The sequence below is a fragment of the Melopsittacus undulatus genome, chromosome 3 (genome assembly GCF_012275295.1).
Source record: "Melopsittacus undulatus isolate bMelUnd1 chromosome 3, bMelUnd1.mat.Z, whole genome shotgun sequence".
NCBI classification, from domain to species: Eukaryota; Metazoa; Chordata; class Aves; order Psittaciformes; family Psittaculidae; genus Melopsittacus; species Melopsittacus undulatus.
The window spans coordinates 102,919,480-102,946,644 of record NC_047529.1 but is presented as its reverse complement, the minus strand read 5'-3'; the positions used below and the strand labels follow the sequence as shown (position 1 = coordinate 102,946,644).

The following is a 27,165-nucleotide window of genomic DNA, read 5'->3' as shown; positions in this document are numbered from 1 at the left end:
CACCTCCCATCCCAACACATAGCATCATACTCTAGGCTAAGCATAAATCTTGCCCTTATGTTTTAATTTTCATTTCCACACACTCCCCTCATTTTGGAGATCATGCACTCCTTTTGTATCATTTGCCAGCTTTCAAGGTATAACTATTAGCATTCTCCTCATTCACACTATTTCTCAAACCTGACATCTTTATCTTTTTCATGTGAATTTGACTGTGTGAAATGTGTGTACCAGACACTTAACTGTAACCACCTGCTGTTTTGCCTATAGTTACCAGTAAGCAAATCCACTATAAGTATTTGCATCTCCAGTTTGGATGCCAAGGAGACATTGATAGCTTTTCAGCCAATCATCTGTTGGTCTGACATGGAAAATAACCTCACTGGAGAAGGATCTTTGTCCTTCTCTCATCTTTCTACTGTTTGAGATTTCATATTGTAGCTATGATAGTTTGGATACTGCAACATTGTTGGAGTGATATGGAAATGGACAGATTTGTCTTAGTTCCAGGTTTGGAAATAGCTTAATTTCCTAGTTAGCAGCTATAGCTATTTTTGAAAATATTAGAAGTCTACACATACCTGGATAAAATTTCCAGACCTTTCTTGGGTCTTATTTTAGCACTGTGTTTCAATGATTATGCCACTGACAAGAACTGATGTTAATTGGTGGCAACAATTCATTATAAAACTCTTGACTGTTCTGTTTTTTAGGACTTTGAAATGTAATCAAAGGTGGGTTTATCTGATACTAAGGGTTGAAACAGTGACCAGCCTTGGATTTCCTCCTTTCTATTTTTCTAGGAGGTTACTGCCAGAGTGAACTGAGATTGGAGGTGGTTTATGTTAATGCTGCAGTCTGTAGACTGTACTTGCTCAGGATTTTATCCAGGAGGATCAGCTGCTCTCGCTGAAGGATGGTGACCTCTGGCAGATACACAGGACAGAGACAGCTGCTTCAGCTTTCCCAGCTAAACCTGCTTAAGTTGGTAAGTGGGACTTGTTAATGCCATTATTTGTCTAATTGTTGGGCTAATAGATTTTTTTTCCCCTGTGCATGTGTGTTTTATTACAATAGAATATATGAAATAGAAGCAGAAGAAAAACTGAGTGTGCTGCTTGGGCGATGGTTGCCAATTGTTATTCCTCTTTATTAGTGAGATCCTAAAATTAAAAGTAGCCAGAAGTGTACTCGGCTTCAAACTTCCAGTAGTATAACAAGGCACCCCACCCTGAGACATCCGGTGCCATGGTGGTGTACAGTGTGCTTAGGAATAGAGGGCAAGGGTAAAATCTTAATTAGCTGGGAATTATTTGCTAGAGAAGTCTGTTGGAAAAACGGGAATCTAAAAGTTATTTCTATTTTAATAAAGAGCAGATAGAGTTTTTAATTATGATAGTTTTATGCAAGTGCAGCCCTGCCCCAACCATCCTAACACCCTTCACAAACAAAACAGAGAGAAACCAAATACTAGCTTCACAATCTACTGCAGGGATCATGTTGGGATCTTGTGCTGGCTCATGAAGTGCTGTGGGAGCACTACTTCCTATGCTCAGGCCTACTGCAACTCTGAAAGTAATGGTCCTCTCAGGACCATGACTGAAGGCACTTGGCGGTGGGAAGTATCTTGCCCATACTGGAGATAGTGACAGAACTGGCAATGAGGAGGTGACCAGTCATCCTGCAGGACATGGTCTGGGGCCAGTTTTCATTTTTGTCTCATTCTCTTTTTCTTTCTTTCTCTCTTGTTTTTGTTATTTATACCAATGAACAAAGGTTGCTTATTTTTAGCCGCCTTTTAATTTTGTTCAGGCGCTGATCCTAAGTAATGGAATGCCTGTGGCTCTCCATAGAACACCATTCCACCTCTAATAAAAGCAGACAAATGCAAGCTTTGGTGTAGGGCATTACTAATTTGTGTCTGGGCAAGTAGGTGTGTGCAATATATGTAAAAGGTGCCCATACATACCATATAGTAACAATCGCACATCTTAGCAAATTACTTGGGCTCCTGATGAGAAATTATTTACATTCTGTATTTCCAGAAATCAAGCAACCTTACAACTTGCTTATTTTACAGCATATAAAACCAATGCTAAAAAACCAAACACATCCAAATACATGCATCCATTTCCACAAATAGAGCAAATATAAAGTACTCCCTTGAATGCTGACAGTTTCAGTTCTGGGATGAGAAGAGTAGATGAATCAATTAATAGAAATAGATATGAGTTACATAAATAGGGGGACACCCCCTTTTTTTTTTATTTTTCCATTTTCTCTTTTAGATCTTGTGTCATGGGGTTATTGCAGATATTCTATCCCGAGGAAAAATATAGTCCCGAGGGTAGGAGTTACAGGAAGGCTTCCAGTGAGGTGTGGATGCCCAAGGAACCCTCACAACTGCCCCTGTAGCTGAACAGCGCTATCTTGTGTTGAGTGCCCTACCAGCTTTATGTGTATGACTTTAGGAGACAAATGTATGACCTGGAACACTTTATCTCTTCTAAACCCCTTTAGGATTAAAAAAAAACTAACCGGTAAGGGAGGGTATATCTGACCCAAGGCAACAAAGTTTATCTTTTATTTTATCCAAAATATACAAATAATCCAATAAACAAAGTTTATCCTTTATTTTAGCCAAAAGAACTTTGGAATCAAGAAGGAGTAGCTGCATACTTAAACTGCAAGGATGGAGACGTAAACCTTTAAGTTTTGCCCGTCCATGCTAGTCCTGTGTCCTCCTAAAGGATTTGGTGGGAGATGCCTGCTTTGCATCAACAGAGCTTCACCCCTAGATGCATTTCTACTGCTGTCAGCAAGGGGCATTATGGCTCATGCCGATTTCGGTTCTGGCTGGAAGGAAAGCAGCACACCTTCAGTGTGCTGGTATCCCACCCAGCTTGCAGGTACAGCATCATAGATCCTCGGTTCTCTCAGTAGGCTTAGTTCAAACACTTTTCATAGGCTTCTGTTTTCCCCACTTTCCAGCCTGACTTGTTTGATAGGGTTCGGAACCTACTACATGTGTGTTTATGCTAGCAGAGGAAACTAATCTGCTAACGGAAGAAGACAAGAGGCTAGGGGGACATTACTCGGTGCAGCTAGAGCAGTTGATGGCTCTGTGTTACATTTGCTAATGCCACGTCTGCCCGAGTATTCCCACTTCTGCCACTGCTTGGGAATTACCACTGTTTGCAATTGAAACATGTTGAAGATGAGGGGAGCAGAAGAAACCTTGTTTAGGATACAGAGTTCTGCTGCCTTTGAGAGGGTCCCAAATACGTTTTCTGTCATAGATTTTTGTAATCCTGCCACCTTTTCACCTTCTCCAGTTGATGCTGCTTTTATTCTTCCTCTGGTAGATCTATGTGATGAAGCAATTCTTCTCTGTGCCAAGTCCCTGTTTTGTTACTGTCATTCAAGATCCAGCTTTTATTAACTATCCTGAACCCAGGGGCAGGAGGGAAGGTATCTTGTCTGAAGCCACTCTTCTAAATTCAGCTGTATTTATGTACTATGATCTCAATGCCTCTCTGCCCCCAAATTACTAAAATTGCAGCACAGTTGTCCAAGGCTTATTTTTTAGGAAATGAATCTTATAACTGGCAGTCAGATTAACTACCAGCAAGACAATTAACATGTGTGGGATATGACACCCGCCTCAGATAAATACAACACTGCGTCAGTAAGCATTCTCGTATGTTCAGTTAAGCAGGCTAGTGCTGGAGAAGAAGGTTAGTCTGTTAACATCTCTGCTCAAAACAAGCCAGCTTCCTTTCCATACAGAATCATTGTTTTTTCACATAAGCTCTGTAGTGCCTCTGCTATGTTTGCGTTGTAAGTCTCAAACACTGCAGTACAGATCCCCCTTTATGAGTGGAATCTGAGGTCGTGTGTCTACATTTAAACAACCCTGTGCATGAGCTATCATGCACTGGCTTGTGAATTCTTAGATATAGTGTCTGTGGGCCTGTACTTCAGGTGTGAAGGAAGCAGGGCCTTTTTTAGTGCTTAAAGCACTCATGTGCCACTCTCAGCTATAAGGACTTTTGGCAGAGCTTTGTAAATTCTCTAGATTCATAGCTGGCATCTCATCATCTCTGCGGGTAAGATTACGTATAAATATATATGTATGTCCTGTACATAACAGGACCATTTAGAGCACCCCTTTAGTATAAAGGTGAGGTGAACCTGGGCACAAAAGTCCTTATACTTCTGTGGAAGACTTTCTAGGCATTCTACTGAAAGGCTTTTGGTCTGTTGGTGATCTGTACTTCTGTTCATGCAGTTCCAGCAAAGATTAAGAATCTTCAACCAAAAACAGTTTAGAAGTGGGCTGGGAGAAGGGACTGTAACCAGCACGGCAAGGAAATACCAGAGATAGGAAGGCTTTTATCTTGGATCATGAATCTGGGGGCTTTCATGGATGAAAATGTGCAGCTGGTGTTGGAGAAGGTGCAATGACACACAGATCTTTGGTTTAATCATCTTCTAAAGCCATGCCCAGGGTTAGTTTACAGAAGATGAAAAAAGCTGATGACCCCTGAGGAGGACTGCCCTGCAGCTGTCCTCAGTAGCTTTGTCGGAGTTCTTTTTATATTGCAGATATAACTGGTGTATGATACCCTCTCAAGTAGCTGTGTCTTGGCTACTCCAATATGTTCATCGCTGGAATTATCTCCTCAAACTGCCCAGCACCTGAAAAAATATTATCATTTAAGATGATATTAACAGCTGGGCTTCAGCAACAGTTCTGTGCTGGGCACACCACAGCTGAATCACCAGAGGAAATGGTAAAGGTGATCTAATTTGGTTCATCCCTAGCTAGACCAGTCAGTGAGATCCTTACCTGGTATGGGTTGCAGTAAGATTGGAATGAGCTTGCAGAGCTGGAGGAAATCTGAATTTCAAAAAGGAAAAATCCAGTGTTAATCCACACTCAGCACTGGGGTTAGGCGAAGGGCTGAGCTTCAGCTTCTCTTTCTATCTTTGCCACAAATTCTTTTGTACTTTTATACACTATACATCTATATTTCACTGCTAGATCCAGAATTTATCCACTGTGTTGCTGTCTGCCAGAAGCTGTTAATCTGGTGTCAATAGCACAGTTTACAAAGGATGTCCCCAAGTGATATAGAGATATAGAGTGACTGACTATGCTAGTTCAGGAAGTCCCCATATAAGGTGAATTCTTAGTCGTGCAAAGTATGAATCTGTAGAAGCAGATTGTCATGACAACCTGGAGAGGACAAAACAACAAAGGAGAATGTATTGATGTAGTGGATACAGTGTATCCAGTACAGTGGATACAGTGTATCCAGTAGATACTGGATACAGTGCTGTAGATAGGAAGGCAATTCCTGAACTTCAGAACTTTTCCCCAGCATATTTCTAGCTATTTATAATAAAAAATGTTTCCTGTGGGAAAACTATTAATGCAGCCCAGCAAAATGATGACAAGAGGGGTAAGTGCATATACATTCAAAAATTAAAAGGGAATGTACACTAGGAAAAAAGATGCATTGCCACCATTTGTTAACTAAAGGATGCTAACTAGCTGGAGGTAAGAGTTTCAGGTTGTCCTCTGTGCTAACAGACCCATGTAGAGAAGCTTGGAGAGCCCTGGGGTGACAGTTGCAAGCTGTCTGAATGCAGTGCTCAATACTATGGGTGTTTTTAAATGACTGCAAGCAATGTGTCTTTTTGTCCTAGCAAGGATGAAGACTTAAATGAGATCTTTTGCAAATGTTTAAATATCTGCTTTTGCTTATCTGTCATTGGCTAGTTAATATTTTGAATGAAATTGATCGTTGTGAAAGCTTTAAAAATTAACTCTTTGGAACTGATCATGTAACCATTAAATATTACTGATCATGTCATAATTAAAGCAGTGAAGGAAAACTGAAACATTTGGGTGGTTTCAGCAGTAAAACTGAGGAGGGCATCTTCTGAAATTCTATGATATTTCTGATACAATAACAAATGAATTTATTTTGAAGGAATTGCTTTCAGGAAGATAACCCTGTCAGTAACTTTTTTTCATTCGCGGGATACCTAAGAGAGGGAAAAACTTTTGGAAGAAAATTCCAGTGTTGCAACTCACTGCTGAAGGTCTTAATACGATGTTAATGAACCATAGCCTTTCCAGCATAGTGCTAGCATCATTATCACCCATCTGTGCCATCTGAGTGGGATGTGCAAACAGGAGTCAAGGCTGAGAACCTTCCACCTGTTTTTGGGGAGTAAGCACATACACACTGAAGTTGCTCAGTGTATTCATTCCACCTTCAGCCTGGGTGGTGTTGTGAGTACCCGTTTTCTGCTGTCTCATATCTCCCACTGTCATGTGCCAGCTGATAGCAGAGCTGTGACATGCCACACCCCCACAACCAGGAAGGGGGTCACATGGACTGGGCTCATCCAGAGCTCTCTAAAGAAGCTGATAAGCTCTATCTCGTTTAACTTGGCCTTTGAAAGATGCTTGTGGAAATTTCTGCAAAGGAGGTGACATCAGTTGCTGCCACAGCTTCTGTGTAAGTTTGGAAGGCTACATCTACTCAGTGTCTGCCTGGGGTGTGTATATGTGTGGAAGTGGATATTGCCAATAGATTGTGTTTACATCAAAAGTAGTTCATATGAAGCTGGCGAGGAGTTTCAGTCCCTCAGAATAGGTGTGTTCTCATTGGGACGTAAGGCAGTGATTGAGTGCACAAACTCAATAAAGCAGAAAGATGACCAGCTTTGGAGGGCTGATGTTACATTTGAAACAAACCTTCTTCCCAGGGGAAGTGTTAACATGTGGGACACACTCCAGCTGCTAGCTGCTCAGACTTGAAAAAAAACAGGCAAAATCCCATATTCAGGCTCTACCAACCAGGGCAAGCTGCTATTGCAAACCTTTCATCTCCCTATTTGTTCCAGTTGGGTCAGAATGACAAGTATTTTTGAAAGAGCATTTAAACTGTAGTATTTCACACAACTTTCCTTGTGCTCCTCTGCACTGATGTGTTTCTCAACATAGTTACAAATTTAGAAAAGAATCTGGTTTGCATAGACTGAAACACTGTCCCAGGGAGGTTGGAATTGAAAGAGGGTTAGAAGGAATATTTCTACCTTGTGTGCCAATGGCAGTGTTTCCAATACTACTGCTTTCCTAATCTAGGTACTGCTGAAATCACAGCGTAACTTCATTAGCAGAGAGCTATTATTATGTTGAACGGGGGAAATCCTTTTCTTAAAGAGAAACACATGTACTTCAGGGTGGTTTACTTTTTTTTTTCCTTTACATATTGAACATACTGAAGAGGAAATAATTTCATGTGTTTCTGGAAGACACTAGAGCAGAGTTTCAGGGAAAAAGATGGCTGGGAGATGCATGGTTGTTTAGCAACTCAAATATGAAATAACTTTGAGGAGGTCTGACAACAGAAGACAGATCTCTCCATTCTACTGTAGTTTGAAATTGACTTCAGGTTTTTAATGGTTTGTTTTCATTTTATTAATAACCCTCTGACTATACTTTATTTGTAAGGAACTGGGGTGTTTGGGGAGGGGTGGGAAACAACCAGCTTACTGCAATCTGTGCAATTTTTTTTTTAACCTTATTCTGTATGAAACTGCAGTTTTTCTGTGGCAAAACCTGTTGAGCAACATTGTATACATTTAGGAATTTAATGCCCTTATTACACTTAAAGCACAGATATCAAGCTATACCAATCAGCTTGAAAAGCATGCAAGGGACTGACACAATCTACCTTCCTGCTTCTTTTCTTCATTTAGACACTTACTTAGACACAAATTCAAACCAACGAGTTTATCCAGAATATATTTGTAAGGGTAAACTCTGCCAGGCTATGGTTAATCACATACAGTGCCAGGGATATCTTTTGAAGGTATCCTGAGCACTGTGACACAAGTATTTGTCACTCAAACTATTTATAATTCTTGAATTTTGGAGGGGAGATAGATGTTTGAGTTTTAAATATGAAATGACAGCTCTTCCTTTATACAAAATACATTGACTGTGCCTGTGTGGATGTCAAACAGGTACAGAGCATGCAGGTTTTGGGAACTGCCCCGTTTACAGCCTGGACATACTGTGGCTTGGTTCAGTCCACCTTTCTGTCTCACAGATGACTTTGTGGCTCTGCTCTCTGTTGGACCTCAAGTTTTTATGGGTACTTGGAAGAGGTCAGTGCAGGCTAACTCAAGGAATACAAAGCTGTTGTCCATGTAGCACCTCAATTAGAAAGTTTTTAAGGGCTTCCAAATTGAACAGAACTATGAACTCTAGTGTTAACCACAATTGATTTTCTTTTTTGATGGTTTGCAAAGATATCCCAAGACCAGTCTGTCTTTGAGAAATAAGACTGAAAAACATCACAGTGGTTTTACTTCTTTTCCTAACCAGCTTAAGCAATTAGTTTTGAGGACTTTCTGACAAAGTTTACATGTAGGTCACCTTTCCCTCCTATTTCTTCTTATGTATCTTAAATTATTTTTAACTTTGTTTCTGGGAATCATGAGGAATGTATAGACACAAAGCCTTCAGCAACCACGTGAGGAATGTTATGAGGGTAGCAAGCTTCCTGTTTTCCTGGCCACTCAGAAGGTTTATGTGCCAGTATATGAGAATGAATGATGAGCTGTTGTTCATTGACAGAGACTTTATGTGTCTGTCTATGCTCAAGAGGTTTTGAAAGTTAATAACCTTTGCACTTCACATTTTGTTTTGAATATATAGAAGGGAAAAAATAGTAATTGGTAGATGTAAATCTGTACAAAGACTGAAGGATATTAACCAAGCTCTGGGTGTAAAGCTGAAAATTTGAGCTATTTGTACAGATTGAAACAGAATTGGGCTATATGCCTTATTTTGGTATTAACTATTGTAAGGCCAGGAAATGCTCCTTCCCTGAATTTCAGCCCCCTCTATTTCTTAGGTCTCTGTGTGATGGTGTGGTGTACTGCAGCTTTGGTCTGAGTGCTGGCCAAGTATAAATGGAGAGGCAGATTCCAAGCTCTGAAACAGAGAAGTCTCTGGGTCACATTAAACTTGCCCGAAGACAGAGCATGTCAAAGTATTTTTTTGCTGTTCAAGAGCAAGATAAAATGTCCATAGATAGCACCACTATTACTACTATAGAAGTTATTCACTTCAACACTTTTCTCATATCATATCAAGTTAATGAGCATTTTGTGCGTCTGGTATACATCCAGAACCTCTCTTGTAAAGTCAAGGTTGCGTGAGATATCCCAGCTTGCTTTAGTAAAGGCCATAGCACACTATATTATGTTGACAAGTATCACAAAGCTGTGTAAAGAGAAACCATACTTTTAAGGTTATTGTTTTTCTAAAGGATACAAAGTTAAGATTAAATACTGAACTTCGATTTTCAGATTTATTATACACTCCCCAACCTCCATATCCTAAATATGACATTCTTGGAAATCTAAAAGATAAAAACAGGATTTTTTTTTTGCTTTCATGCAACTAAATGTAACCATCCTTAGCAGAAGCCTCAGTGTAATGCCTACCTAAGCCACTTTAATACTACACTGTGTTTTGTGCAGTGTGATAAAGAACTCAGGACAGGAGTTGACAGGCTTTGGTCCTTTTCAGAAGTGCAAAACCATTTCTCTGAAACATATGGGAGAGACCTGGGTGCTCTTACACAAACACGTGGAAGAGAATTGGAGATTACTGTGCTCCATTTGTCAAAAAATAAGAACTATTTGTCAAAAATAAGAACTATTAATAATCCCTCCTGAAATGACCAGGAACATGCATATTTTCTCTTTGAAATTCATTAACTTAGAGGGTTTTTTGTGTACCTATGGTGCAGCTGGAATGATGTTTGGAAGCATTCCTTAACAACAGCCTCATCACCATCCCTGTATCTGTGCTGGCTGTAGTGGAGACAGACTGTTATTTACCCCCCCATTGTTGTATAGCAACTCGTGCAAGTGAGCAGCATAGCTGCATATGTTGCTTAGTGCTGCCAGCCAGGCCAGATAGAGGCAGGGGTAGAGAAAGTCTTATTGTATATCTGTGCAAAGCCATGGGCAGTGATGCTTGGTGAGCTGGGGCTGTTGCACAGCCAGAACAGCCCTGTTGTCCCACATGGTGCAAGCAGAGGAGAAGGGACAAGATTGCTCTCTGAAGAGTTCCATCTTTCCAAGGTGCTTAAATTATTTCATTCAGCTTTGAACTTGTTATGGAAAATCTTGCATGATTCAACTTAATATCCCACAGTCTGTATTTATGGCTGAGTTGGCTTGACTTAATAGTACCTTTAGAGATACACTGCTTGCAAAACATGCACCACTAGCTAAAGCATGCCTTTTATCAAGATGGGAAGATCCAGTGCTTCCCTACAAACATGTTGCTACTTGTAGCTGAATTTAATAATACTAGATTATGGTAGTGCAGTTTATATTGGGTTTTTTCTCTTCATTCTTTGGAATGTATCTACTTAATTTTCCTACCATCAAGGAAAATAACCTCCAAACAACAGCAAAATTAAAAACCCTTACAAAAAAACCCAACCAAAAACAAACCCCAAAACTATGGATACTGCAAAAGCAGGGTCAGATGGTGAGACTGGCTTGGAAGAACATACTTAAGTTCTTAGGATGACACTCACAAGATCATATGTGGGCTCAGCTATGCTACACAACAAAGTACACTGTACCCAGAACTAATGTAATCGGAAGCTCTGTGAGTGTTGTTCTGTTCTCCCTGGGCTAACAACAGGGGTGCCTCTCAGCATACCTAATTAGATTCATTCCTGCAGTGTCCTCAGGGGCAGGGTAATTAGCGTGGGTGCTTTGCTATGCAGACACAGCTATATTGCCTTTGGGATCTAAACTTGCATCCATGCATGACATTGCAATGTACCATGTAGACAAGCCAGTTTCCTCAAAGCTACCTGAGGACCTCTAACAGCCTTTTGCTGTATAGTCTTGCCCAGTGTGTTAATAAGACCACAAAAGCTTATGCAGGGAGAAGGACAGCAGTGCAGGATGTGGGCCAGAGGGTAACGTTTTAGGAGACAGATGCTCTGGGGTGAGTCCCAGATATATTTTCATTTACTTTACCTCTACATGTACTTGTTACCTTTGGATTAAAGACAGTATTAAAAGTTAGCACCAGCAATGGTGAGGCAAAACAATACACCTGTACTGAGGTGTATGAAGTCCAAACCTGCTACCTTGCAACTTGCTGGTTTTTGCTTTTAGGTTCTCAGCTAAACTTATAGCTACTGAAAGATAGTTACAAACTAATGAACTGAAGCATTTTTAAAGCCTATTTCCCCATTGCTGTGATCAAATAATAAAGGTTAACCAAGTATCCTTTATAGTTTTACAGACCCTGCTCTCTCTCATCTTGAAGTGCTTTGGAAGCATGAGTAAGCACAGCTTTGCATGAGGCAATGCGATTCCCATAGTACCAGTAGTAAATCCAAGATGCAAAGACCAGCTAAAAGTAACTTGCATTTTTTTTAGGAAGAATGTGTCCTCTCTGGTTTAATTTGCACTGTCTTGGGCAAGATTTTCTTGTACTGACATTTTTCTTATCATCACTATTTTAATTCATGGATATCAGGTGATTGCAGATTCAGTTTAGCTGAGCTGACCCGAAACTATTGCACTGCACTATACAAGAGCTGCAGAAAGGCAGCTTATTATTCACAAAGAGACTGTACACTGCAAAGGGCTGATAAACAAAAGAGCCACTGTTTCTGTCTTCTACTTACAGTATCAGTAGCAACAGGCTGCACTGATACCTTCCCTGATAGCTCACAAAAAACAGTGCCAGTCGTGGCTGCATATTCCAGCCTGGAGTCTTAAGGGTTTCATCACCTCTCAGGAGCTCAGTGGGAAACTCTTCTTGAGAATGGAAAAGATGTGTCAGAGACAGCCTAATCCCCCTAGTAACCTTGCTTCACTTTATTCTCATCATTCATAACAACCCCAAAGACACATAAAGTATAACTATTCAAGTTTTGCTTCTTCCCACAAGGAAAACCTGTGGCTATACCTGAACTGATATTGGGAGTGGTCTGAAGCTTGCAGTGCTCATGGGGTCTACTGCTCCAGGTTGAGGCTGCCTGTGAGTTTTACCTCCTCTGGCAAAGGATGGTGATGCCTAATTTATGAAAGACCCTTTCTTTACTGGGAGGACAGACTGGATACATGGAAGTGAGTGGGTCAGGCAAGTGAAGATGGTTGTTGGAGTCCCTCTGCACCCATGGATGCCCTTCAGTGCTTTGGCACTGAAACAGCCAGAATGCATGCCAGCAGGTAAAAACTCTAGAAAATCACCAAGGATGAACATTTCCTGAGAGAGAGAGCGAGCAGAAGGAGACTCTGCTTCTCCCACTTCCAATACGAAGAAGTAATGCAGGAGAGGGGTCTCTGTGCCCAAATCACCCTGTGGCTGTTCCAGATCCATCTGCCAAAAGCAGCAACATACCAAACCGTGCTGTGGTGCAGAAGGGGCCCATCTTCCCGACATTATTGCTTTCATTAGTTGTAGCTAGGCACAGCAGGCAAGCTTTCAAACAAAAAGTGAGTAAGACTTTTTAGTTAGAGCTCTTTACAATATCCTCTCTACTGAAATGTCTTCTGTATGAACAGGAGATCATACACAGTTAGAAAACAGCATTGTTTACATGTATGAATCCTCCTTCATTAACATTCCAGGAACATCCCTGCTTGAGCCAGGTGCTAAAGTAATCTGGGATTAAAAAAAAGGCCTCGTGAGCAAAGAGGACCAAGAGACAATCAGATGTGTGTCTCAGCAAGACTTCCACGGAGAAGCCTCAACACGTGTGCAAGGTGAAAAAGAATAACAGGGTGACTTCATCTTTGGATTCCGATGGGCAAGGAAGGCCCTTTTCATCACAGTCCAGTAGAGAGATGTATACCTTCAGAAGAGGGAGGAAGTATAGATCCTCACTTCAGAAATATATATCCTCTTTTAATAAGTGACTGAAAATATAGGAGTTCGTAAAGAAAGTAATCTTTCCTGATCCTCAGATCCTTAAGTCTTTCCCTGCCCAATGGAATGCTGCTATTGCTTTCACTCTCCTACTTTACTCAATTTACTGTGTGTTTTGGGGTGAATGAGCAAGGAGTCTTGCCGTGCTCAAAGATGTCTCCAAAATGTCAAAATCAACACCAAGACCTGCACCAGAAATAGCTGGAAGCCAGAGCAGTTGCAGATTTCTCAGTGGTAGCATGATCACATGGGATCAAAAGGGTAGTGCTACTGCTTTTAAAGGAAAAGGCATCCACATACTTACTGAAGGTGATTCCCCCCACGAAGGCTTAGCTTCCAATAACAGGTTCATATTGCCTATCTCTAGCAAGATAGTCACCTAAGCCCTGATTATAGTCAGTGAGGCTAAATAAGCATGTCCAGAGGACAGTTCATCCCATGTGTGTTAATCTGGGGAGGTAAGAGTGGTGATGGTGGAAATAACTGCCCCTGGGAAGGGCCTGCCTACTCCACTTAGGGAGCCCAGGCAACCTTCTGGGGCTGTTCTTTGTCCATGCAGTGTTGCCTATGATTTTGGTTTGGCTGAAGCAAGGCAGTACTGGAAGATACATGAAAGAACCTTGCTGTTCTTAGGCTGAAGCCTTGAACATTAACTAGGCATCACAAAATGTAAGTAAGGGTCAGTACCTCTGAATAAAGGACGCAGATAGGAAAACAGTTGTAATTTAAATATGTTTGTACTTGAAAAACTGCTAGCAGGATGTGAACACATGAAGTCAGTATTTGTATGTTGGTTTTGGTCTGTTGCTGTTGAAGTGTGATCAGGTTTAGAAACTATAATAATTCATAGAAAATACCCTTGACAATTTTGTTGCAGCACAGATAAAACACAATGAATCACCTGCTGCCATAGTGCAAAATTTTCCACTCCCTTCCTTATGTTCTATTCTGGTATTTGCAGTGCACCAGGGTAAGCAAAACAAATGGGTTTTGATTTACTTTAAGCAACAAAAGTCAAGGCTAATTTTTGTATGAATACTTTGTATAAATTAATTACTGAAATAAGAATGACCAACCCAGATTCTGAAAGTCAATTTTATCAGTGTAGTCTAATGTTTAATGATACTGTCACAATGACACTTGCCCTAATAAAAAGGCAGGTATACTAGCAGAGATGAGTTATTTCCTAGCCAAATGCATCCCAGATGATTCCAGTCTGGGCATATTGCATATCTATGCAATCTGAATGAGGCTCTAAATGGTGTCCTGCTTTGTGCTGCTTGGTCACTGCTGCTTTTGCTGGAGCCAGTGGCCCGATGAGGTGCTCAGCACCTGTGTTCTAGGCTGGTGCAGAATCCTGCTAAGAAGACAAGAGGCTGATGAGAATAATCCAGTTCTGAGCTCTTCCATCAGTGGATTGTGCTGCTGGTATCAGTGAACCTGTCCTTAGCGCATGTGGAAGGGAGGGGAGGCAGCTCCTCTTTACATGGCCTTGCTTTGTGTAAACCCAAATCCAGACTTCTCTCTCCCTTATCTCTTTTCAGATTTCTAGAGCCTCACTGAGGCAAAATGAAATACCTAAAGAAACCTGGGGTTTATATGAAGGAACCAATTTAAATAGGAAACAAGTTAGCAAAAAGTTTCTTGCTGAAACTTGGAGTTATACTGACACATTAGATCTAATGTCCCAGAGCCGTTTTCCTGCTGTTCTCTTCATTACCTCATTTATGAATTTACATGTGCCTAACAGATATAAATGTTGTCTGGGAAGTGTATTTTGGTTCAAGCTGAAAATCTTTCCTCAGCCCTCTCCTTACTTCTCTCTCTCCCCGCATGGAAGCATGAAAAGTAGGATGCTTGTAAAGGCACTGTTTTCTTCCTTGGCCCTTCTTCCCTTCAGTTGAATGATTCATAAACCAACCACTGATAATATCTGTCAGTTATTTAATCCTGAGGTTTCAGGTTAAGGAGTAACAATGAATGTAAATCTAGCTGGTGAAAAACTTCTTGTAATGCACATGTGTGTGTTGGATCTTGAAAACTTTCAAGGACTGTTACCACAGAGCCCTATAACACAAAGCTATGAGATGCTGTACAGGGTATTCATTCTAGTCTGTCTGTTTGGATGATGTGGTGGTAGCCTGCTTATTGGGTCAAAACCCTGCAACTCATCCCTGGGCTCAACAGAGAGAATGCCTATCGTTTTCCTTGCAAACACCACTTGTTAGTAACAGAAGATTTCTGGTCACTTGTGACTGCCTCCTGAAAGAGGTAGCTATGGTATGGTAGTGAAACAATACATTAGTGTTGTGTAAGTACCAGGAGTTTGTTAGGCTGTGCCTGGGAATGTTCCCATATGGGGCATGGTCACCTCTGCCCAGGACCAATTGGAGCATTTTCTGGAGATATGGCATGTCAGAGTCCATCCCATCCCAACAAGCAGGTTGCCCACTACTACCCACTTCCATAGGCTAACACAGTCATGGGCCATCTGCAAAACAGTGCTCAGAAATAGCCACAAATGGATTTCATGGTCTCATTCTTTCAATGCAGCAATATCAACTAGGATGCTGTCAGAACTGTTTCAAGTTAGCAAATGTCCTTCTTATTCTGTTAAGCGGAAAGAAATACTCACTTGCCCCTCACACAGATTTTCTCTTTGTGGATGAGCAGGGAGCTGGAGATGTTTTGACAGCTCATTCTATTCCACAGCTGCTCTCCTGTACTGCTGAAAGAACTGCTTTGCTCTTTCTGATTGACTCTGTGGCCTTACTGACAACAACTGATACAGATACCTGGGTGGGAAAGCTCTTTCTAAGCTGTAGGCTGAAGCACTGAAACACCAGTTAATATACAAAATAAGCCAGCAGCAGGCAGGAACCATCTCAATTCTTGTCCTTTCCTATAGTGATGACAGGAAATGGAAAAGCCTCTGGGAAACATCCTCACTCCTCTTCTTACCTTTGGGTCCCAGTCTGTGTTTCTGATTCTAACAACTAACCATTCTCCACCCTGTCCTTTCCCCAGTGCAAGTATTAGCCTATATCATTTGACAGAACTCCTTTCATTGTGTTGGTTATATTGCACTGAGTTGTATATTCATTCAGGAAGGGAGAAACTTTGATCATGTCAACATGTATTACCTTTAGGTCTTTACTGGGGATATTAAACTCCTTAAAATCCTGGAAACATTTATGCACAAGGCATATAAACACATTAAGACATCCTAGAACAATTTACAAATAGTTTAATTAGTGTTTAGAGTAGCTTACCTTTAGCACATTTAATAGCCAATTTAGTGTTTGAAACCAAGCTAATTGTGCTAAACTGGACACAGGAATTAATTTCAATCACCCAGTCTCCCATTATGTGCTCACAGTTCATCAGAGGGCTCCTGAAAGATTCAGAATTCCTCAAAATGAGAAATTCTTAGGAAAAGCAGCAAAGGAATATTAGGAAATGTAGGCCAAAATGTCAACTTCAGCAGATCTTGTTTATATACCTCCAGTTCAGCTGATTTTATTACAAACCCTTTGCTCTTGTTGAGTGAGCATGACCCAACTGATATGAAAGTAGAGTTACTTGTCTGAAACCCCATTCTCACTGTACTTTGCAGCTGTGTCTTTTCATCTTCCAGTGTGGTTTTGGACAACCATAAATAGAAACTCTATGGACCTCCACCTCTGGTTTCTAGTTGTAACCTAGAGACGTTTAATGTGTAACATTTAATGTGAGCTTTTAAGTTCCACCTCTGTAGCATTGCTTGACCAATGGCAGGAATCAAGGCCTTACCTGAATATTTAAAAGTTGGTGGATGCCAACACTAAATTTTGACCACTGTTTCTGTCCTCTTGTATCACCCACAGTAGTGCCAAGTGACTGTATACACTATTTGCAAGTGCTGTAGTTTGCTTCTAATGTTTCTTCTAGACTCTGAAATCATTTATTAAGATATGATCCATATCAGAGAGATTACAGATCACTAGTCTTATTAAAATATTTGGCAGGACATGTTTGCTTTAAGCAATGTGGGAAATGTTAAGAGACTAAAGAAATGGCCTAGAAAAAAAATGAAGTTACTTCAATTAGTAAAATATTTTTCTTCTTAAGTGTTTCTAAGAATTTTTTCAAAATTATCCATTTAATCTCTTCAAGGATCTAAGGAATTCCTTCAATTACTGGATATTTCTCCTTATGACAAATCCTGCAGTACTGCCAAATGAATTCCAAATAAATCTTCCCTGGTTTTCTGTATTACATTGGTTACTAATATGATAGAATTCTATGATCCAGATCATTGCTTCAACCAGTTTACTCTCTGGTTAGCTTAATTCTAAGAGATGTGCTGGCATCAAACTAAAACTGTAGCAATACGTTACGATAAATGTGAATTACTGGTCTTTGAAAAACTTAGTCTCTGTCATTTTCCAGGTCTCACAAATTCACCTAAATGTAGGTGACATGAAGGCTACTCAAATTCATACAGGGCTCTGAGTTATCTCAAGGTCTTTACACAAGTGCAGCTAAACTTGCATTGCCTAGATTCAATGCAACAAACCTTGGAGCTTGGAGTCACAATTTAAGAATTCTGCAATTCATCAAGAAGCCGAGGCTTTGGCCATGTGTCCTCAGGTAACTGATAAGGTAATCTGTGGTTAAATTCACTGTCAAGGATATTTAGCAGGCTTTTTGGATCTGTAATTGCAGGGTCTCCTTTTCTACAGTGTCTGACATCACATTTCTTCATGATCCTGTGAAGCAGGAACATGGTACTACCCTCATTTAATGGGAGGGACTGCGACTCAGTGCTGTGCTTGACATTAACTCTTCACCCCCCACAAACAAATGTATACACTGGCCCTGCTGTGTCACTGCTGTGCTTGCTGTACCATGCCATGTTGTGCTATGGGCTGCAGCTCAGATGCCTGGAGTCATCCTGGGGTCCCTGTATTATGCCCTACCATGTAGTGTGGATGGGTGGTAAACTACCTGCCCTTGGTTGCACAGGAGGGACTGTTTTTTTCTAATGCTTGTGGGGAAACTTTGGCCCATCCATCTTTTTCCTAAGGCACTGCATAGAGTGAACCCAGACTTAATATGGGCATCCACCATGCCTGGGGGGAAGAGTCTGCCATATAATGCAAGGTTTACAGAACTGGGTTGTGTTTGGGCTTGCAGCAAGGTTGGGACAGTGCAGGGCTTTGTAGGCTGCCTTCCCTCACAGTCTGAGAGGGCTGGCTTCCTTGGGAAGGCACCAGGCTATCCATAGCCTGCCCCCTGGAATGATGCATTTCTCCACCATCTCAACAGACCTTGGTTTAATTTGAGTGCTGAGTGTTTACAGATTATACCCTCTACTTCGTAATGCTTCTGTGACAGCTGTTTTGTCCAGCTATCATTGTGATGTAAATGTTTTCAACCAAAGATTCTTGGATACCTACTAATATGGTAGAACTTCTCATGTGTTTGCTAATTTGCTATTTATTTGAATTCACAATTATTTTTTTTTCTACTCCTGTTTCAGGGTAACGCTTAATCCACTGCTCAAAACAGCATTTTCATTATCTTCATTTAAATAAATTACTAAATGGAAAGAAATGGAGCTAAGCTCCTTTAGCTTAAATTCGCTTTGTGTTTTGAGATTGAACAGTGAATATTAGAAAGCTCGTTTTCTTGCTTGCCCTGAAGCCTCACCCCTCCCTTTTTCATGCCAGGAAAACGTAACCAGAGACATCTGGGGGCTCTCTTTCTACCTCCCTTGAATGGAAGCATCTTCTGAACACCTCCTTCATGTACCTGCAGAAACCTCACTCTGTCAACCGCTAGGACCAAGGCTCTCAAAGGCTGAATAGGTTTTCATTGCCTACATTTCTGGTCTGAAGCAGACTGAGAGAAATGAGTGTTAAGTAAACGCGGTGGCAGCCCTGCCAACGTCAGCATTCCAGCCTGCGGCTCCGGAGTGGGACACTGCCAGCACAGGCTTCTGCACATCAGCTGCAGGAGGGGGGGGGGGTTACTTGTTAGCAGTTGAAAAGAAGACAGATGTGAGGTAAAGCAGGGTGTCAGGTCTAGTTTTTATGAGGCTGTTTTTTCTTTCTGTAACAAGTATGTGGTGCCTTATTGATGGTGAATGGGAATTTAATACAGTGATAAAGTAAAACCACTAACTTACCATGTCTATTTTCAGCTCCCTTTGTTCTGTACCTCTAAACATCTGTAAAAAACATGTTCAACAACACTCAGATACTTCTGTGAACTTATATGTGATCTTATTCAGCACTTCTGCAAAGAGCTGATCACCTTGCTGCATCTGCTTGAAGTCGATAGAAAATCAATGACTTTCCATGCCAGGCCTTTTGTGTGCAAAGTCAGTGCTCATAGGCTTTTTCTGTCATGAGAATTTTATGAATCTGCTGCTGCAGTTTAAAGATCAAGATTTAGGAAACACTGGTATTTGATGATAGAGGGACTCAGATATGGTGTTTCTATTAGTCAGGCTAAACTTCAAATGCCCTAATGCCCAGCTAAAAAGTGGAAGTTACACATGGAAGGATTGTGCATTCATAACACGCTAACAACAACATCAGAGTAATGTCTGTTGCAGCAGGCAGAAGAACCTGAGCAGCATGAATTATGGCTTTGTTTCCACGAACACCTAGGCATTGTTATAGACAGGAAAGTTTCTCTTTTCTACCAAAATAACCTTATTCCTTACCACATGTAGGCACTCTTATACCAGTTCAAGACCTTCTCAAGTAAAGACAGCGTATTCAGGAATGAGGATGCTCACTCAAGGAGTTATCTTGCAGTAAAGACAGTATGGGCTATGCAAATCCTTCCACCTTGGGATTTCTTCCAGTTGCTGCTCCATGAACTAGAGAGTTTACTCCTGGCTTAGCTGCTTGTCCAGGATCTTTTGCTGAGTGACACTATTTCTTTAGCTGTGCCATGCAGCTGACTTGGATGATACTCTGTTTCACTCTCACTGAGCTGATGGCTGTAGCTGCTTTGAGATGGCATCTGGAGACACTCCAGCATTATCTAGTTAAGGTACCTAACATGGATGTATTAATAATAGTGCTGTGTGTGATATTAGGAATTATGTGATAAGAGGTAAAAAGGCTTGTGATTGCATCAGTGCAGATATAACTGTAGAACTGGGAAGTTACTCAGTGCATGTTAGTAACTCAGTGCATGTGTTGCTCTGCAGCAGTTCTGAGCTTGCCCTAATAATTCACACCACCTGAAGCCATGTTTACAAATATGTGTAGAGCTGCTGGTCTTCAACTGATGGGCCCAGAGGAAAATTCATGTGCTGACTTCAGAGCCATGACTGATGGAGAAAGCATCAACTTCTTGGAAATGGGAAATAAAACATCTTTCGGAGGGCAACTTCTCTGTATGCTCAGAACCAGGCCCAATGCAGTTTAGATTTAAGGTAATGGCAGTTGTAAGTTCTTGAAAATGACTTGCCCCTCTCTTTCCCCCTTTTTACTGTTGCAAGAATTGTCACCGTGTCGTTAGGATTTCTTTACTTCTAGCCGATGATGTGGTGTTATGTGAATAGTAATTACTTTCAGTTTTGTAGTAGCTGTTTGTCAGTATATCGAAAAGAACAGCCATCGGGACACCCTGATCAAAGCAAAAAGCATGAAATCTCACATGTTGCACTTTTGAAAGCACCAACAATGAAGCTAACCTTTCGCCCTTGACTTTCTTTTAACCTGAATTTTGAAAGACAGTAGCAAACAATTCGGCTAACTTCTTAAGTGAAAGAATATTCAAACTAGCTCGATTGTAATTCAGGGTCCTTTTCAAGTGAATGGAAGATCTCAGAGTAATGCATACAAATACAGAGGCAGTGTAAGTTCATTACTTAGGAGTTTAACCATTTCACAGAGTGGTGAAATGGTTAAAAGGTTGGCTTTAAAGTGGTCACAATTAGGCTTCAAAGTTAACACCCCACCCCACTGAGATGAATGGGAGCAGTTGACATTTCTTAGTGCTATTGTTTCAGTCTGGCTTGCTATAGCTTCTAAAATAAGACAACAGTGCATCTGTTTACATTCTGTTTCTGCAAACCCAGATGGGCTGGAAACTTCATTGTTTTTTAAGTGGAAGCTGAGATTCTGGAGAATACAGCAATATCCACAGGGTATCTGTAGGAATAAGAGCTGAAAGCTGCCTTAATCACAGACTTCTCCCCTTTCCCTGTAAACTTCTCTTGCCCCGGGACAAATATGGAAACTACTGCAGGGAGGTGAGGGTGATAAAGTAATGTATATTTGAAGTACTCTTTTACATGACAAGCACACAGTAACTTCTCAACGAGTCCCTAGTGTGCAAATTCTTATAAATGGATTTGGGGTTTTGAACTTTTTCAGTAAGTAGCATGTTCTGTAAAAGAAGGTAAATGTCCAGCTTTTACTGGCCTTGGTAGCTTCTCTTATCCTCTCCTAACATAAAAGCCTTGTCTCCAGAGAAACCAGTTTCACCCATGAGTGCTTGAGACCAGGTGTTTCTTTCTGTGTTCACTTGAGTATAATCCTTTAACTTACCTCTGAAAGCGAGAAGAAATAAGATTCTTGAGAAGAATTTCTTGCATTTTCCTGCTATTTTGATAAAGCAGCAGCATTAACTGCAGTAAGATCTTAGGAGCAGGGGTGGATTAATAAAGGTGCAAGTAGGGCCAGAATTGGTAGCAGATGGTCTCTATTACCCTGTGCTTCTGTTTGCACAGGGAGTACACAGTGTCCTCTCTGACTTTTATTGAGCAGTCTGCACAGTGGCAAACTGCCCTCAGTAGCAGCCAGAACCCTATGAGAGCTCCTGTGATAAAGGCAGCCCATTAGATATGCTTAGTCTGTAGATTGAAACCAGCTGTGAATCTGTCGGAACGACTTTCTTCATTATGCTTTCATCAGGGTGGAAAGTTTGTGGTTGGTTCTGCACACACATATATATGAAACCATATATATATGGCTCTCATACATGCCAGCTCCTTTTGTATGCTGGCACCCAGAGGCCCTGCCTGCCTTTTGCCCGAAGCTTGTGCTTTGGAAGTGACATTGTGGGCTCTCCAAATGGCGTCTCCCAGATTTCAACCGCTGGTGAATCATATGGTAAAGGCAAGCATGCCATCTGTGTTTTGGCTTGTGAAGCTTATTTCCTGCCTAGCTTCAAGCAGTGTTTTCATCTGAGTAGCAAATAAAGCATCCCTGGGCATACAGAGGCCTCTAGGTTGTCTGAGACAACACTGGGACAACAACAATTCCCAGAGTGTAAACTGTCTCCTCTTGTCTTTCTCTTCAGTTCCCAAGGTATGTTGGGGGAGTGCAGCTACCTGGTCCGTAGAAGAAAGTACCTGAGAAAACCGAAGAGGGGCATTTGTTTTGAAAGCTTCTCTCATAAGTTTGTTTTCTCTTTCTATTGACAAAAATTGCTTTAAAAATAATGTTAAATCATACTGGAATAAAAAGGAATTACAATGTGATAGAACTTCTGCAGTGTGCAGCAAGAGCCACTCAATACAGCTACAAGAGTAAAGACTGTGATTTAATCAAAAAGAGGGTTAGAGAACAGTATCAAAAATGCATTTGCTATGTTTGATTCCACTTTCCATTTCCCAACTCCATTTCTGACTGTGGAATTCTATAGATTAGGAGTTATGTTTTCTGTATCCTGTCAAAGAAAATAGATATCCTAACAGACCTTTCAAACGTAGTCAAAATGACTCTTGCAAGGCTACAGTAGGTCAGTGGTAGAGCTTGGAAGTTAGGAGACTATATTTAAATTAGGAGACTATATTTAAATTAGCAAACTGACCTGCTTCCCTGTATCACAATAGCATTGTAATGTGAAGAGTTTCCTGCATAGACCTGAAGAAATATTGTTACTACTTCCCTACCACTTGTGCACTTCCCTGTTTTTTTGCCTTATATTTATACGTGATTTGGATAACAGAATTATCTGCTAGGGAATGTGAAATTCCAGGGATTCAAAGGGACAAACCTGGGCAGGGCAGGAATCCACCATCTTGATGACATAACACAAGTTCTGACAGATTAACATGTTATGAGAAATAAAGATCTTTTAATTTTTTAACATTTTGCTGTTTTATTTCTTTCAGAAAAGGAAATGGAGCCTACCATTTTGAGAGTATTTAATTCCGAGTCAATTCTGCATTTCCCTTTTGTGTATTTCTTTAGTTAGCTTATAGTTTGTATGCTGCATGCCTACTGCTCTGAGTCTCCTTGCTGGTCTGAGCTTGCTTGCCAGCTGGTGTTTGCCACCAAGCAGAAGAATCCAAGTTCTGTATGAGGAGCTTGGTCCCACCTAGAATGGCAGTCATGGTCCCCCCTGAAAGAGGATAAGGGATGCAGATGGTCATTCCTAGCTTTCATGAGAAATCCAACTGGAAAAAAGCCCAGCCAATTGAAACAAATTTTTTTCAGTTCATGAATACTAAAACTTGAATTTTGTTTTTCAAAATTAACCAATTCATATTTACTTATTCATCACAGGTTAAGAAAAGCAACATTGAATACCAAACTCCTTCATATGATAAAATTTCCACCTTTTTTTCAGTCCTCCTTATTTCTTAGCTCTAAACTACAATGACGTACAAGGATTTCCTTCCTTCCTTCCTTCCTTCCTTCCTTCCTTCCTTCCTTCCTTCCTTCCTTCCTTCCTTCCTTCCTTCCTTCCTTCCTTCCTTCCTTCCTTCCTCCCTTCCTTCCTCCCTCCCTCCCTCCCTCCCTCCCTCCCTCCCTCCCTCCCTCCCTCCCTCCCTCCCTCGTCCCTCCCTCCCTCCCTCCCTCCCTCGTCCCTCCCTCCCTCCCTCCCTCCCTCCCTCCCTCCTTTCTTCCTATTCTTCCTATTCTTCCTTTTCTCTTCTTTCTTTTTCCATGCTAGATAATGAAAACAAGTTAACCCAACAGGTTCTACATTGTGGTCTGTGGAACAGAGCTGGCTTGTAAAACTTTCTTTCAGAGATTTTATTGTTCTGGCCATGCATTTTGATTTTGTGAATGGGTATGCTTAGGCAAAAAAAAAAAAAAAAGAATACTAATCACATATGTACCCTTTGTGCAGCTTTACATTCTCATTAAATAAAAAATGATACCAGAACTGCAAAAGTAACAATTTCTCTGAGAGCTAGGGTCATACAGAAAAAGACAGGAATGGCAGCAGTCAATAAGAGAAATCTGGGACTTCAGGCATTCACTGAGGAAGAGGAAAGAACAGATGTAAAGCATAACACAGAGTATTGCTCTGACTGCACATATTTTGAGCTTTATGGAATAGCAACTGTGTTTTGGATGGCTTTTCAAGGAACAGAAAGTCAGTGGGGTTCTGGTTCATAGCAGGGACTAACAAACCAAGTAGTTATCAAATGTGACTTAAATAGCTGAGTGAAAGCTACATGATCTTAGCTGCTACATTGTCCTGAGTTCTTTGCTTTTATATTGCCTGTTGTGTTTTTATTGTTCTAAGGCTTAGTTTTTGTATCATTTGAAGATTGCTGTGTAGATTAGATTCACTCCTTGCTGGGATATAGGCCAACATTTTTGAAGTGATTGTTTCTTTTAAACACTTCAATTTTTGAAGGATCCAAACCTGAGACATTTTAGAGTATGGTACCTTGACAGGAGTGCAGAACATGTGTTTTCTAAAACCCAGGTGCCTGCATGGTGTGTCAGTATAGCCTGGGAAAAAGTTATAGAGTTAAAAGATGCAATGAAAATTCTTGTCCACTCTTCATCTTTCAGTGGCTGATATTCAGTTTGCTGAATTGAGGCAAGCAAAATTGGTTACTGCTGTGCTGGAACCCATAACAAATCCCCTGCTGTGGTCCAGGAAATGGAAAGCAAAGCTGAGCAGTATGACAGCACCCTGACTCTGCACTTCTCTTCCGTAACCTCTTGATTGTTCTAGGACTTTAGCTAAGATTTGAATGCTTTCTTCCGCTGTGATGGTGGTGAGATCCACACTGACTGTAACATACGTGAAGTAGATGTGACAGCTACAGAACATATGTATTTATATAGCCTATGCATTCCATCTTTTTGTCCATAGTATGGATGAATCTAGCCAATGAAGGGGTAGCAAGATGACAAGCTTTTTAAAAGAACACGCAGGTTGGAACTAGGTGATCTTAAGGTCCTTTCCAATCCTAATTATTCTATGATTCTATGAGCATGGGTGCTGTCAGGATGGTTGGCTTAGAGTTAACTTAATTTTTTTCTTGCTAATACAGAGCAGTGCTGTTTGGGTTGCAGAAGAAACTTCATTTAAAAGAAATAAGGCATTGAATACTACTACTACTACTAATAATAATAAATGTCCTGGAAACATTTCTATACATTTTCGTTATCTGAATGCTTATTTTTAGGACTAGATGTCAGCTGACATAAAAATGCACTTTGGATCCAAGGAAAAAAACTAATGAAGTGTAAGTTGTGAAGTTTTAATTTTAGAAGTGCAACAAAAGCTTTAAAAACAGGCTGCAGAGTTTCTGGCTGGTAAGCCACAGATGAGGGTTGTGGTGACTGAGAGGAGAGGGCACTTTCTGCATAATTATCACACTTCGGTATTTTACAATCTGATAAGTCCCACAAACATCCTCACAACTGACAGCAAAGCTGCTTTGCTGGTGTGACCAGGGACAAACAACACCAAACACTCGTTTCCTGTGGGAGGTGGCAGGGATCTCTACAGAGATTTTGTGTAACTGAAAACTTCCCCCCGCTAGTAAACCCCCAGTTTAAGCACAACTGCATGTTTTATGTGGCCAGGAGCTGACTCCATGGGAGAGAAGGGGACTGCAAAATCCACTTATTGCTCCAACCCCAGCTGCAGGGCCTCTGTGCTTCCAGACTGCCTGGGTGCCCAGTATGCAGTGTCCCATGTAATACTCTGACTGGTTACTTATGACAAATTGAATTAATGCAATTTTCCAGTTATCCCTTAAAACAAGCCCTTAGGTAACTGCCAATAGCCCCCAGAAGTTCAGAAAGCTTTGGGAGCAGAAAGGCTGCAGTACAAGGGCAGTTCTGATTTTGTTTGAGAGCTTATATCCATAAAATTGCTTTAGCACAGACTCCTCATCTCATGCCATGCTTACTGTGTGAGATCTGAAATTGTTCCCCACCATTTAATCACAAGAGCTCAGGCCAGGGAGGGAGAGGATATATAAGCAAAAATCTGAGCCCGATTTTTACCATTGTACATGTTGAATCCAAGTTGCCTGTGCCAATAGTAATCCTTCCTTTCTGGTTTGTCCTTTCTGTGTGGGTCAATGGCAACTCAGTGCCTGATGCATCAAATCCAGAAATTTGCTGAGGCTGTCATTATTCCTGGCAGCATCACATGGTGCAGATGACACTTATTTTGACTGTGGTATATGGCAAATGTATTCTCAGGGCCAGTCTTTGCTGTGGGCATGGTAGCAGTGTGTCTTCCTCCCCTTCTCTACTGCTTCCCTTTGTTGTAGGTGTGTTGCGCTGATAGGAAGTGTTATTTGTTTTCACTTTAGTTTTAACCATGTTATTGGGTTGGTTTGTTTGTTGTATTGTTTTTCCTAAAAGGATGTTTTCCTTTTTCACTAGTGATCATAGCCAGCTTCAACAGAGTTGATGGAGATCTCTGTTCCTGCTACTCTGCAGCAGATGTCCTTTCCAAAATAATTAATTTTCTTTCTATATGCTGTAGAAAGCAGGTATACCCTTTAAGGTTTGCAAAGGGAATTGGTATTTCCTGGCAGCTTTTCCTGCACAACATTTTTTATCCATCATTATTGCCCTTTCTGGGTAGTACCAGTAATAGGATGTGCAGAGCTCCTAGGTGAGCTGCCATGTTGCTCAGATTTGCTTTGGGTAAGCAGCTGTCTAGTTAGAAACCATCCCTGCATTCATGCTGGTGTATCTGTAGCTATACATGAAGTTAAAAAACGAAGGTAGATGTTGCTTTTGCACTGATGAGGAGAATTGGTGTTGCTAAGATGGGAGAGGAATTGCATCTCCGTGAGCTGTTTGGAATTTTGTCTGTTTCTTTACTTTTCCTATACCGTGCAAGAGAAATGTTTAAGAGGCTCTCCTTTTACATACTGTGTAGGAACTCGTGCAGCCCACCCATAAAAAGAGGGTGATTCCCTT

At 41.0% G+C, this 27,165-nt stretch overlaps 1 long non-coding RNA gene across 1 annotated transcript in view; it reads left to right on the top strand.

The window, feature by feature from the left end:
• Positions 1-808: 808 nt before the first annotated feature.
• LOC115945335 (uncharacterized) overlaps positions 809-27,165 on the top strand; it is a 43,205-nt gene continuing 16,848 nt past the window's right edge. The window contains exon 1 of the long non-coding RNA XR_004079692.2: positions 809-988. This is a non-coding gene — a long non-coding RNA (uncharacterized lncRNA). The remainder of the gene's footprint in view (positions 989-27,165) is intronic.